This window comes from Camponotus vicinus, unplaced genomic scaffold, assembly GCF_025532165.1.
Source record: "Camponotus vicinus isolate PSW18456_S1 unplaced genomic scaffold, iyCamVici1.0 SCAF_8, whole genome shotgun sequence".
Lineage (NCBI taxonomy): Eukaryota > Metazoa > Arthropoda > Insecta > Hymenoptera > Formicidae > Camponotus > Camponotus vicinus.
In genome coordinates, this window is record NW_028141980.1 from 9,070,282 (window position 1) to 9,085,628 (window position 15,347).

The 15,347-nt window shown below is 27.9% G+C and overlaps 1 long non-coding RNA gene across 1 annotated transcript; it reads left to right on the forward strand.

The window, feature by feature from the left end:
• The first annotated feature begins 10,190 nt into the window (after positions 1-10,190).
• LOC145975464 (uncharacterized) lies at positions 10,191-12,952 on the forward strand. Its single transcript, XR_014439985.1, has 3 exons — positions 10,191-11,192; positions 11,543-11,617; positions 11,899-12,952. It is a non-coding gene; the product is annotated as an uncharacterized LOC145975464 (long non-coding RNA).
• Positions 12,953-15,347: the final 2,395 nt, after the last annotated feature.

A 15,347-nucleotide genomic window follows, 5' to 3' on the forward strand; every position in this document is an offset into this window, starting at 1 on the left:
TAACTGACAATCCTAAATACAATTTCATATAATATAATTATAGTTATAATTGTATTTTATACACAATTATGTCAATAATTAAAAATATCAATATTAAATTATAATTAATATACAATTATAACTATTTACAATTTACAAAACACAATTTACTACTTACAAATTACAATTTACAAAATAGAATTTATGATGTTATCAATATCAAATAAATGGATTCGTTTTATTCAAATGTTTAATAACATAAATGATTTGATATTGATAGCATTAACATTTGGACTTAATATTATATATCACATATATGTGTAAATTATATATTTAATTTTTAATTTTTAAAATAAAATATAACATGTTCTTGAACATTTACAATTATGCAATTTGTTTAATTTTCTTGAAAATAACTTTGATAATTTAATTTTCATTTTTAAAATATTTTTAAAAATAAATTCAATTTAATTTTTTAAAAATAATTTTAATTTATTACAAAGAATTACACGAAAGTATTTAAAATATACGTATACTATAAAATTTATTAAACAGTTCTACAAACAAGACTGATTAGCGATGATGAATTACGCGATATTTATTATTATTAATCGACATAATAGAATTTTATTCAAAACGCGAAAAAATAGATCAAGCTTCAATGTAAGTCAAAATACATTAAAATGCAAGATCAATAACGATTTAAAATTCGCGAGAAAACGGATAAATACGATAACGAATAAATAAATTGATAATATTAGGAATATTCGATTACGATATGCATAATTTTTGTAATATGATAATCGAAACCGTCAACAGACAGCACGCGACATAATTATTATCAAACAAATGCGAAGATATTTCGAGACATTTGAGATCTATAATATTTGCCGATATAGAATTTATTGTCTGATATATTTGCGAATTTTTAAAAGATATATCGCGATTTACAATTTCCGAGAAGACGCGACAAATAAATAAATCGACAATATTCGGAATATTTGATTGCGGTATGTATAATTTTTATAACATAATCGAAGCCCTAATAGACACGCGCGATATAATTACTATCACACACAAGTGCGAAGACATTTCAACAGACATTTAAGGTAATATTTGCGAATTTATTTGCGATTCATATAAATGTTTATTTTATATAAATGTCGCGATTGAAAAAATACATGTTGAAAATAAATATTGCATCTCGCGCATGATTAGTTAAATGAAATAAAATGAATCTTAAGACTTTACAATTTTAAATGTAATTAACATATAATTAAAAAATCGCGTTATCACCACGTTTAATAGAGAATAACGGAACGAATGATTTTATCAACGTCCCTCTAATACTCTAACTACATATTTAACTATATCTGAAATTATCTATGTAATAGTAGAGTTTAATAAGATTTAAATAATGTAAACAATCGCGATTAAAACAGTCATTAATAAAATTCCATCAATCGTCTTTTAAATAGTAGAAAAAAATATTTGCCCTACTAGCGCAGACTTTAACGACAATATTCAAAGATGTGGAAAGATAAACAAAGCTTCGATGTAAGTCAGCGATTAATTACTTTAATATTTCAATCTGATGATTCACGTTATTGTGCAAATATATTATACATCAATAAATAGAAATATCATTATTAGTGTAAAAATCGAGTGGTGTATGATTTTGCTTCGTTTAAATGTCGAGCGAATTGTAATATTTTTTGTGTTCCTCTCTCACAATATAATAAAATATGTATCTCGTATGATTATTTTGCGATCGGAAGTGCCGTGCAAAGTATCTCGCGATCGTTTCTATATATAACTAAATATTACTATATTACAGGGTGCAGAGTTAAACTCCAAATAAAACAATTGAATCGTGGAAACAATTAACATTAATGAAAGGCTTCATTAATCTTTTAATAATCATATAATTAAAAAATCTAATATAATCTAAAATACTTCTATATACTATAATACTCGTATATTCACGTATATATGTATTAAAGTACGTAACATATTTCGATAATGAACAGACAATAACATCGACCTTGGGGGCGTAAACAATAGCGGGCTAATGTTTATTTGCCATAGTCTTGAAAAATGTTTCGATAAAAAAAATAATAATAACACGGTTTTCGGCCTTGGCGACGTATGTCAGATTAATTTTTTCGACTCTATTATTATTCGTGCGACGACACTCAAGGAGTAAATAATGGTGCGAGAGGCTCCGTTAAAAATTCCTTTTCTAGACACGATCGCGATCAATATCAAAACATTGTTTGTTGTATTAAAATATGTAGAATATATTTCGAGGAACGAATAATAACACGGTGTTCGGCCTTGACAACGTAAACAGTAACGTGCTAGTGTTTATGTCACACGGTCTTAGTATCATTCATGCGGCGACACTCGAGCAATAAGGATGGTAGTGCGAAATATGTACGTCGTAAAATTACGTTGTTAAATCAATTATTAATTAAACGACTATTGTATCATGACTTTCTTACTATATTAAACTTTCGAATTTATAATTCGTATTAATATACATGTATATGCATATATATATATATATATATATATATATATATATATATATATATCAATAATGAAAACAACATTTGTAACGAATTAGTATTTAATTTGATCTCATAAAAAGAGCGAATCGTATTTCTCTCAGTGCGTTTCTCATAATTATTTCCGCGATCGGAAGTGCCGTGCAAAGTATCTCGCGATCGTTTCTATATATAACTAAATATTACTATATTACAGGGCGCAGAGTTAAATTCCAAATAAAACAATTGAATCGTGGAAACAATTAACATTAATGAAAGATTCCATTAATCTTTTAATAATCATATAATTAAAAAATCTAACATAATCTAAAATACTTCTATATACTTTAATATATTCACGTATATATGTATTAAAGTACGTAACATATTTCGATAATGAACAGACAATAACATCGACCTTGGGGGGCGTAAACAATAGCGGTTTTCGGTCTTGGTGACGTATGTCAGATTAATTTTTTCGGCTCTATTATCATTCGCGCGACGACACTCAAGGAGTAAATAATGGTGCGAGACGCTCCGTCAAAAATTCCTTTTCTAGACACGATCGCGATCAATATCAAAACATTGTTCCTTGTATTAAAATACGTAGAATATATTTCGAGGAACGAATAATAACACGGTGTTCGGCCTTGACAACGTAAACAGTAACGCGCTAGTGTTTATGTTACACGGTCTTGGTATCATTCATGCGGCAACACTCGAGCAATAAGGATGGTAGTGCGAAAAATGTGTACGTCGTAAAATTACGTTGTTAAATTAATTATTAATTGAACGACTATTGTATCATGACTTTCAATTACTATATTAAACTTTCGAACCTATAATTCGGATTAATATACATGTATATGCATATATATATATATATATATATATATATATATATATATATATAATGAAAACAACATTTGTAACGAGTTAGTATTTAATTTGAGCTCATATAAAAAGAGCGAATCGTACTTTTCTATCCCTTATACAATATATTAAAGTGCGTTTCTCGTAATTATTCCGCGATCGGGAGTGCTGTGCAAAGTATCTCGCAATCGTTTCTATGGCTAAATATAATTAATTGTTTGTTCGCGAGTAAATGTGGGTGCTACGAGGAAACAGCAAAGGATGAAGAAAAAAGGAAAAGGACATCTGGAAAAGTATTGGACAGCCAGAGAGCAGTGACAGAGCCTGAAGCAGCCAGAGAGATATGCGGTGAGTAATTTATAAAAATTATTTATTATTCATATATATTATTTTTAAAATAGATATATTGCTTATCATTTTTTTATTTTATCGATAATAAATGTATAATTGGTAATTATCCAAACTGGATAAATAAAGACCAACCGAAACATCAAAAGTCGAATTAAATTCATAGATTTGAATATTAATCTTCCATTGATTTAAAAAAAAAAATTTAGAAAAGCGCGATAGACTCTCTCAAAGATGGTGGAGAAAGTTTATATATTATATATCATAACTATATATAAAATTATTTATATAAAAAATTTATATATGAGACAAAATATATGATAATTATTTTCTCTTTTCACAAGCAAACGTAAATGTTCGAAATTCTTATTTGTTTTTTTCGACCGTTAAACGAGTGATTGGGAAATAGATAAATTAGTATATTTGTGGAACCCAATTTGTTTACCTCACGTAAAAGATAGACATATAACTTTGTTTAATCACGCAATAATTTTCTTGAATGAGAAATCTACGCGAAAAATATGGTTTATTTTAAATATATATATGATAAAACTCTACTCTTTTTAAAATTAGTGATTAAAGACAAAGAGAAGCATATAAAATATAATTATAATTAGATATAAATATAATTATAATTAGATATTTAGAAATATTTCGTGATAATCAATAATTATATTTTTTTATCGTATACATATGAAATTGTTGGGCATGAGAGCTAAACGAATTTTTCGTATTATATTTGATATAACCAATATCAATGCAGCAGATAAATTGGTAGATTCGCGAATCACAGTCCACGTAGAATGGAGATTTATTATTAAAGAGGAGAAAAAATTTTTAATTTACTCCGAGATACTAAATGGATTTGTGCAGAAATAATTACATGTATATATAAACAATAAAAATACGATAAGATACTTAAATTTTTTATGAAATAAAAATAAATTAATTCTTATCGGTACGATGCGGAAGAGCAGAATTATAGTATTCAATAAATGTAATTTAATAACAATAAACTCAAGTCATACACAAAGTGGTAATAAAGCAAATAATTAAGATTTAGGAAAATTGTTGAATGCAATTAGATTTTTTTTTAAATATATGTACTTTTGTGGAATACTATAAACGAAAATCCATTTTTTATTTTAATCATTATTAATTTTAAATAATATTAAAATATACATACATGTATATTTATTTATATTTATGTATATTAATATCATTTAATATTTTATATAATTTAAAGTTTATATATACATATAGAATATATTCATAATATATAATACATATAGAATATTTTAATATTTCACATTGGTCAAATAAATTATTATTAAAGATAAAAGCAAATAATTAATTTCACAAATAATAAATATAATAAAATAAAATAGGTTATAAATTACTCACGATTATTTGCTATCGCACGATGCGGTCAATGGGTTATTTTCTTCATTTCTCTCATTAATTTTTTTCTGCTCGTTTATGGCACTCATTTAATATTCATTTACGAAAAATGTAATTACGCACTAATCAGCATACGATCATACAGAAATTTACGCTTTGTACAACACTCGCGACGTTACACCATGCCTTTTGTCATTTTGCTACGTGATAATAATGCAATAAATCTCAAAAAGTTATGACACACTCGACATTAATTGAAATCAAAATCAAAACGCGCCACTCGCTGTGTAAATAAAAATCGTACAAATTAATAATCACTAATTGCAAAAATTATAAAGAACAATCGCGTTTTGTAGGATCGATTCTCAACGAACGACTCGAGTCTTCCCGCGAGAAGTCAAAATTTAGTTCGAACGCGTGACGCGCATAAACATAATATAACAATTCGTCATATAACAATTCTTTTAAGTAAATAACCAGTATATTGAAATAGTTTCACCAACTGGTCAATTGATCAGTTTTTATATCAGTAATTAAATCGGTAAAACTGTTTCGATATACTGATTATTTATTTTAAAAATTTATTCATTGTTGCCGCGATGTTAACGTATGGAATAAATGGAATATATTCGTGAGTTACAATTTTATTATTAATAAATCGTTAATTTGACCATTGCTCTTTCTATTATTTGAAATATTCGATTATACGATTGGAATATAATTTCGAAACACGTATTTCGCGTGATGCGTTCATTTAATTAAGCAATTAAAAAGAATCGAATATAATTAAGAATCGATGTGTGTGACGGGAATCAAAATTATAAATTATTTTGTTGCAATCCTCACGAACAATAATTATTATTCTTCTATTAATATTTATAATTAAGAATATTTCGTCCGATGCTTTATCATATAATTATTTGATGATCTAAATATATATAATTCGACTGAGAATGCGCAGTAAAACGATCGAATGGCAAAATCGAATAATTAATATAACGGAAACCCTTGTGAGGTATATTAATCGTTTAATAAATAATTAATCTGAGTGCACGTGTGCGTGAAATTAAAAATATATTTGTATATAAATTTAATTCTCGTATATATACGTCACAGTACGCATAAAATATTTCGGCAGCGAGGTCAATAACACGTTCGGCCTTGATGACGTAGCGCGCTATTGTTTACATAGGCGAAGACCTTGTATCATTCGCATGGCGACATTCCAGTAGTAAAGTAGTGATATGAAATACTTCGTATTATTGAATTCTTTTCCTAAAAGTGCGATCACGATTAGTATCGAAATATACACGTAATTCCCTACGACTATTACAATTAATAATTAATTAACTCTTAATAAATAACATGAAACTATATGATGATAAATTCATCGAAACGCGATCCTTCATTATTCCAAATAAAAATTGAAACGAAAGGGGCAAAAATTACAAATACATAGACTTTGTATCATTCACACGGCACATTCCAACGGTAAAGTAGTGATACAAAACGCTTTGTATTATTGAATTCTTTTCCTAAACGCTATCGCGATTAGTATTGAAATATAATTCGCTACGACTATTGTAATTAACAATTAATTACTTTAATATTTCAATCTGATGATTCACGTTATTGTGCAAATATATTATACATCAATAAATAGAAATATCATTATTAGTGTAAAAATCGAGTGGTGTATGATTTTGCTTCGTTTAAATGTCGAGCGAATTGTAATATTTTTTGTGTTCCTCTCTCACAATATAATAAAATATGTATCTCGTATGATTATTTTGCGATCGGAAGTGCCGTGCAAAGTATCTCGCGATCGTTTCTATATATAACTAAATATTACTATATTACAGGGTGCAGAGTTAAACTCCAAATAAAACAATTGAATCGTGGAAACAATTAACATTAATGAAAGGCTTCATTAATCTTTTAATAATCATATAATTAAAAAATCTAATATAATCTAAAATACTTCTATATACTATAATACTCGTATATTCACGTATATATGTATTAAAGTACGTAACATATTTCGATAATGAACAGACAATAACATCGACCTTGGGGGCGTAAACAATAGCGGGCTAATGTTTATTTGCCATAGTCTTGAAAAATGTTTCGATAAAAAAAATAATAATAACACGGTTTTCGGCCTTGGCGACGTATGTCAGATTAATTTTTTCGACTCTATTATTATTCGTGCGATGACACTCAAGGAGTAAATAATGGTGCGAGACGCTCCGTTAAAAATTCCTTTTCTAGACACGATCGCGATCAATATCAAAACATTGTTTGTTGTATTAAAATATGTAGAATATATTTCGAGGAACGAATAATAACACGGTGTTCGGCCTTGACAACGTAAACAGTAACGTGCTAGTGTTTATGTCACACGGTCTTAGTATCATTCATGCGGCGACACTCGAGCAATAAGGATGGTAGTGCGAAATATGTACGTCGTAAAATTACGTTGTTAAATCAATTATTAATTAAACGACTATTGTATCATGACTTTCAATTACTATATTAAACTTTCGAATCTATAATTCGTATTAATATACATGTATATGCATATATATATATATATATATATATATATATATATATATCAATAATGAAAACAACATTTGTAACGAATTAGTATTTAATTTGATCTCATAAAAAGAGCGAATCGTATTTCTCTCAGTGCGTTTCTCATAATTACTTTCGCGATCGGAAGTGCCGTGCAAAGTATCTCGCGATCGTTTCTATATATAACTAAATATTACTATATTACAGGGCGCAGAGTTAAATTCCAAATAAAACAATTGAATCGTGGAAACAATTAACATTAATGAAAGATTCCATTAATCTTTTAATAATCATATAATTAAAAAATCTAACATAATCTAAAATACTTCTATATACTTTAATATATTCACGTATATATGTATTAAAGTACGTAACATATTTCGATAATGAACAGACAATAACATCGACCTTGGGGGCGTAAACAATAGCGGTTTTCGGTCTTGGTGACGTATGTCAGATTAATTTTTTCGGCTCTATTATCATTCGCGCGACGACACTCAAGGAGTAAATAATGGTGCGAGACGCTCCGTCAAAAATTCCTTTTCTAGACACGATCGCGATCAATATCAAAACATTGTTCGTTATATTAAAATACGTAGAATATATTTCGAGGAACGAATAATAACACGGTGTTCGGCCTTGACAACGTAAACAGTAACGCGCTAGTGTTTATGTTACACGGTCTTGGTATCATTCATGCGGCGACACTCGAGCAATAAGGATGGTAGTGCGAGAAATGTGTACGTCTTAAAATTACGTTGTTAAATTAATTATTAATTGAACGACTATTGTATCATGACTTTCAATTACTATATTAAACTTTCGAACCTATAATTCGGATTAATATACATGTATATGCATATATATATATATATATATAATGAAAACAACATTTGTAACGAGTTAGTATTTAATTTGAGCTCATATAAAAAGAGCGAATCGTACTTTTCTATCCCTTATACGATATATAAGATAAAGTGCGTTTCTCGTAATTATTCCGCGATCGGGAGTGCTGTGCAAAGTGTCTCGCAATCGTTTCTATATATGGTTAAATATAATTAATTGTTTGTTCGCGAGTGAATATCAGTGCTACGAGGAAACAGCAAAAGATGAAAAAGAAAGGAGAAGGACATCTGGAAAAGTATTGGCCAGCCAGAGAGCAGTGATAGAGCCTGAAGCAGCCAGAGAGATATGCGGTGAGTAATTTATAAAAATTATTTATTATTTATATATATTATTTTCAAAATAGATATATTGCTTATTATTTTTTATTGCTTATTATCTCGATAATATATATAATTCGCTCTAAAAATCACAAAATATAATGCATGTATAAAATATTCCAGGTTTTATTTTAACACATTTGAAGTATCTATAATAAAGTATCCATAATAGTTTTATTATTAATTAATACTTTTATGTAGAAATATGTTAATATTTTATAAAATATTTTTAAAATAATATAATTATTTAAATATTTCATATTTACATAAAAATTAACATGCTCTCCTTATTAAAATTATATTTTTCAAAAATTTATAATAAAAAAAATATTTTTTTGCTAGTTTTATATTTAAAATATTAATATCAGAGATAAATCTCTCTTAAAAGATAAAAAAATGCGTGTAATAATTAGTTTTACAAAATGAATTATTTTGAGATTTATAAAGAATAGATCTATAAGAGTATTAATTGATTATATTTGTATTTAATTTTTGACGTATTGACTTAAAAATAAAAGTGTGTAACAAGAATTAAAATTATATAAATTATTTTATTCTGATCTTTATAAGAATAATTATTTCTTTAACGATACTTAAAGATTAAGTGTGTTTTATTCGATGTTTTATTTCTCATTCAACTTTTAAACAATCTCAATCTCAATACAATTTAAATTGAGATTAATTAACTTCACGGTTAAAGATTTATAAATGTGTCAAAGTGGTCAAAGTTATTTACTGAACTAAATATTTCGCACAATTTATTCATTCTCAAAATAAAAATCAAAGCGACGAAAATAGATAATTATTAACTAATATCTCATTATAATATATTTTCAAGCAATAATTATTTTCATTATGATTCTCACATGTACATTTCTTATATTCAAATATAATCTCGCATCACGAATAATAATAGATCAAATGACTAATAATTAATTTCCGATACAATATTTTAAATAAATTTGAATTGTGTGATATGTATACTATGTAATTTTATAATATATATTTTATAATTATTATATATATTTTATATATATTTTATAATTTATTTTTTAATTAAAAGGCGAATTAATCAGGATTTGAAGCTTGTTTTTTAGAAACATATCTGCATCTTTCTCTTTATTAATCGAGAAAAAAGAGAGGTGCTATATAGATAATTTTTCAATTATAAAATAAATTTCACACAAATTATACGTTATATTATAAATGTATATAATCCACCCCTCTATGGGTCACCTTGACGCGGTGGGGTGGCTCAGTACTTGGATGGTGCCTTGAGGTTTATTTTAAATTTTTTAATTTAGGATAAATCTCAAGGAGCCTGAAGGGGAAGCTAAGTACCCAGCACAGCATTGCCACGAGTCGCACAATGGCTCACATGTGGCACGCGTCGTCGACTTTCCGTCGTCGGTGCCGTCAACATGTCGCGGACGGCGGCGTCTCGTTACCGCGTTTTCGCGTTTAGCTTTTTCGCGTCATCGCGTCATCGCGTTTTCGCGTTGGACTTTCTCGCAATCCCAATTTCACTTATTTGTCATCGAGTTGTCATCTTCCGACGTCAACTAACCGGGATGTCTCATTGAGTCGTTGCGAATGTAACGAAATTCTCACGCCTCGTGCATCGCGGCACTTGGTGATGCCGGCCGCGCACACGTATGTCCAGTACTGTGTACATGGGCGCGCGGTTTTGAGCTTTTGCTCAAGTTCGGCTGATTGAGGTCACGCTCTGCTTCGGGCTCCAGTTCGGTACGGATCGGTTAGAATTCGATCGATTGCTTGGAATCGTCGTTAATGGGTCCCTTCTCTTGTTCTAACAGCCATGAGATATTATGCACGAACAAGAGTCGAGTGAACTTCATTCGCGTTGATTCCATCAATCGATAGTTTTCTTCCGTTTCGGACTTAACTCTTGTTTGGAGGTAAGATGTCGTTGAATTCCCAACCTGTTGACTCGAAGATGACTCTCGTCAGTGAAATGGGATTTTCGCTCGTATCGAAACCGGGAGTGCCGTTTAAAGTATATATATATTAAATATATACATCGCGCGACCAAACAGAAAATTTTTAATCGTATCGAATAGTGCGGGAACCGTCCAGTATCGCGCGTAAAAGTGCGAAAGTAGCGATATAAAAATATCGCACGTGAGTGCGGGAGTGCCGCTGAAAGTATCGCGCGTCTAAGACTGAGAGGAGGAGGAGGCCTAGGAGAGGCATCGGGCTTCGGCAGAGCAACCTTCTGGTAAATAATTTATTTATTTACAATTATATATTAAATATTAAATATATTTATTATAATTTAAATTAAACAATTAATCGCGTAATTTGATTTTTTATTTATATGATTTAAAGAAGAGAATTGAAGAATAAGATTTTTAAATAAAAGCTATAATCTTGTAAAGGTATAAGCTTTTATAAAGTTATTAAAGAATTATTAATAATGTTTTTTTTTTAATTTATAGAATTATTTTATTAATCTGCTTATTATTATATGGATCGAATATAAAATTCAATATATACAAATAATAATTTTTTGAAATATTAATTTTTTGGACATTATTATAATTTGGATTTTCTATATGTATGTTATAGATGCAACAACCCAGATGATCTGAGAGGAGGAGCAGGCCTAGGAAAGGCATCTTGCACCGGCGGAGCAACCTGATGGTGAGTATTATTATTTATATTAATTTTATATAAATAAATAAATTAATTTGATTTATATGAATGATTTAAACATGAAAAAATTGGGAAAATTTTTATAATTTTTTCTATATAAAAGTTTCTACTTAAAAAAATTAATTACTTATAAAATTATTTCATATTTATATATTTATTTATAATTGCGTGCATCGGATATAAAATTCAATGAGTCCAATAATAATTTCTTAAAATATTAATTATTTTGAACATTTATATAATTTGCATTTTATATTTGTATGTTACAGACAACGTAGCTTCAATATTAACTCCGCTGTTGCGCATCAGTGCCGGTAAGTAACAACCTTTTATTTTGAAGCAAAGGATTTGTAAATGCATGAAAAAATCCGTTGCTTCTAACTCTCGGTTGGCGGGATAATACGCGTGTAAAAATTAAAGTAAAAGAAAAAATATTTTTAAAATAACAATAGATATAGAGGTACATGAAATATTTATTTCCATTATATATATCGGCCTTTATAAAACGGCCTTTTTAAAAATAGATTTTTAATTTCTAAATATTTAATCTAAAAGATAAAGATATTTATAAGCAACCCGACGACGGAGAGTTAAAATGCATGCTAATTATATTTTATATATGCATGATAATTTATATTTTGCGATTTCTGACGACTTAATGGCGTACGTTAAAATACGATCGTAATATCGTACGATCGTAAACAAATTATTAGTCGTCAAAATGAATATGGCCAGAAGAAGAGATAACTGGCTTGAAAAATACATATCAATATTGGCAATATTGGCCAAAAGATGTGTTGCGCGGCTAAGGCTTCCTAAATTTTATCGCGAATTTCCGGTTAGGGCTCCTTAAATTTCTCATTATCGCGGATTTCTAATTAGGGTTCCCCAAATTTCACCTTATCGTGAATTTCTGCTGGTGTAAGCCAGCAAGTAGGGCGGTTAGGGATGTTAGGTCTTTATTAGGTCTGTTAAGGCTATTAAGTCTGTTAGGGCTGTTAGGACTGTTAGGTTTGTTAGGGCTATTAGGGCATATAAAAGTTAAATTTATTTTCAAGAAAAAAAAACATAAAAATATGTTATTTTTAGGGGTCTGTATTAGGCTTGTTAGGGCTATTAAGTCTGTTAGGACTGTTAGGTTTGTTAGGGCTATTAGGGCATATAAAAATTAAATTTATTTTCAGGAAAAAAACCATAAAAATATGTTATTTTTAGGAGTATTTTCATATATATAATTTATTTTATGTAAAATTAAATAAATTATATATAAAGAATTGAAATTAATTATAAAAAAAACTATAAATAAAAATAAAAAAATGTATGGAAAATGTATGGAAAATGTAAAAAATGTAACTTAAATACATAATGTACATTTAAGTTGCATTTTATTATACGTATAACATGTATTAAATTTAATATTTTATTTTTTGTAAATTGTATTAATATTTTATCACTTAAAAATTGTATTTTTTTGAAAATTATACAATTTTAAATTCGAATGTGAATGTTATTAGTATCTAATATGATAATATTGATTCGATAAAATATTGACAGAAAAAAGTAATTCAATCTAAATAATTTTTTTTTCTAACTTATTTGAATCCATATACATTGATTATCATTGATTAATCATTTCAAATAATAAAAATTTTGCAATTTTCTTGTGTTGAGAATATTGATACTAATAGCATCAATTATTAAATTGTATCTAACATTGTAATTATATCTATAAATTGTAATTATATTATTTTTTATTTTTAATAATTTTCTTTGCAATTGTATATAAATTATAATCTAGTTGTAATAATGTAAAAGAAATCTATTGTACATTACACGAAATTAGATGAATACGTACAATAAGAAAATTTGTTTAATTAACACATTTGATATATTTTATTTCAATATTTTTATTGCAAAATTATTCAAATATTTGGATAGCTTATTTTTTTATATTAAAAGATTATTAATAAATTCGAGAAACTCGCGCAAATACCGTAAAAAAACTCTTTTACATAATATAAAGATTATTAAATAAAAGTGAATCAAGAAAAACACGATGTTAACCCAATAATTAGATATTAGCTTTTTACTCGTAAAATTTGTCGCGCTTTTAATATTATAGAAACGTAAGTATATTCGAAAATAAAATATTGCGAAATATTGAACATTATCGATCACGCGGAAATTAAAATCTGTAAAACAAAATAATTTTCTTTGATTATCGTTTTTAATTAAATGTATTTCGAAAATTTCGAATCGTTAAATATTTATTGATTTACGATTTATTGATTTACGATTTTATAATAAATTATATTGCAAACAATTGCGTTCTTTTCACGTTTTTGGACGTGATCGCTATCTTGGCGAAGAAGCCTTATCGCTGTCCCTCATGTCAGGTGGACGCTAGCAAATGCGGTTTGTACTGGCGGAGAGTCGAAACGATCTTCATTGCGGAGAGTTATTTCTCGTCGGTTTTTGTGGGCTCTATCCGCAATGCTTAGTTCGGTGCCTCATTGAAAATTGGAAGTTTCCATTACAGAGTAGGAATTAAACCCAGGTTTTCTTGGCGGTTCCTGAAAACAATGTTTTTGGCAGTGATTTAACGACGATCACCGTACATTTGAAATCGATTTTATTAAATATAAAATACAAAATTCATTAAGTATACTTTGAGAGAAGATATATTTTCTTTTTTTTTATTAAAAATGTTCTTCCATTAATATCAATATTATTTTAATAATGAAAATATTTAATAATAGTTCAAAAATGGATATAATAGATAAAATTCACTTTTTCAAATATAAATTTAATTTAATAAGTTTTTGCGCAAACTTTTTTGTGCAAAATTTTTATTATTTGAAAAATTATGGTTACAAACAAGTATATTTTATTAATTAATTTTGAATTAATTTTATTTTTGGTTTCTTTTAAGAAACCACTTGCAGGCACTGGACGTTCCACTATCTCAGTATATTACATTTATTTTAGATAAGACGAGTGTATATGTATATATAATAAAATACATGTGCGCAAATTGTGATGTATTTGCAAAAACCCTTTTTTTGTATTATTCTTAATAATATATTAGGATGATGCATGATATAATATAAAATGTGTGAGTAATTAAAAAGTTCGAGACAAATCGAATGGGTACTCTGATATCAGTAAGATTCTGTAAATTATTGTCACGTGTTAAGTGTTAAATGCAACAGAAAAATTAATTTCTTGATAATCTTCCATTTGATGTTGCTAAATATTCAAATTGAATTTTTTTTTAAATCTCGCTGTTATCGGATTTGATTTGTCTCGAGCACATTTGGTACCCTAAAGTTATTATTATTCATACATTTAACCGAGCAACGATAAAAGCGCATGTATTTCATTTTTCCTAAATATACTCGATTGTAACATGTATATAAAAATCATTATATCCAGTCATTTTTTTAGTAAAAAAAGATATTTCTTACAATGGAAGAACATGTTTTTTTTCACGCGAAGTTTAATCTCATGTATAGAAAATGATAATAAGGGTAACAGTCGTTAATTCGCTGCCGAAATCACTGTTATTGGGAGCAATCAGGAAGATCGGGGATTCGTTCCTTCCTGTAGCGGGACTTATGACGTTCAATGAATCACTTAACTTTCCTTTGTGGATCGATTCCGCGGGATCCGAAATAGAAGAAATAAGACAAATTGAGGTCGCTTTCCACTTTTAAGA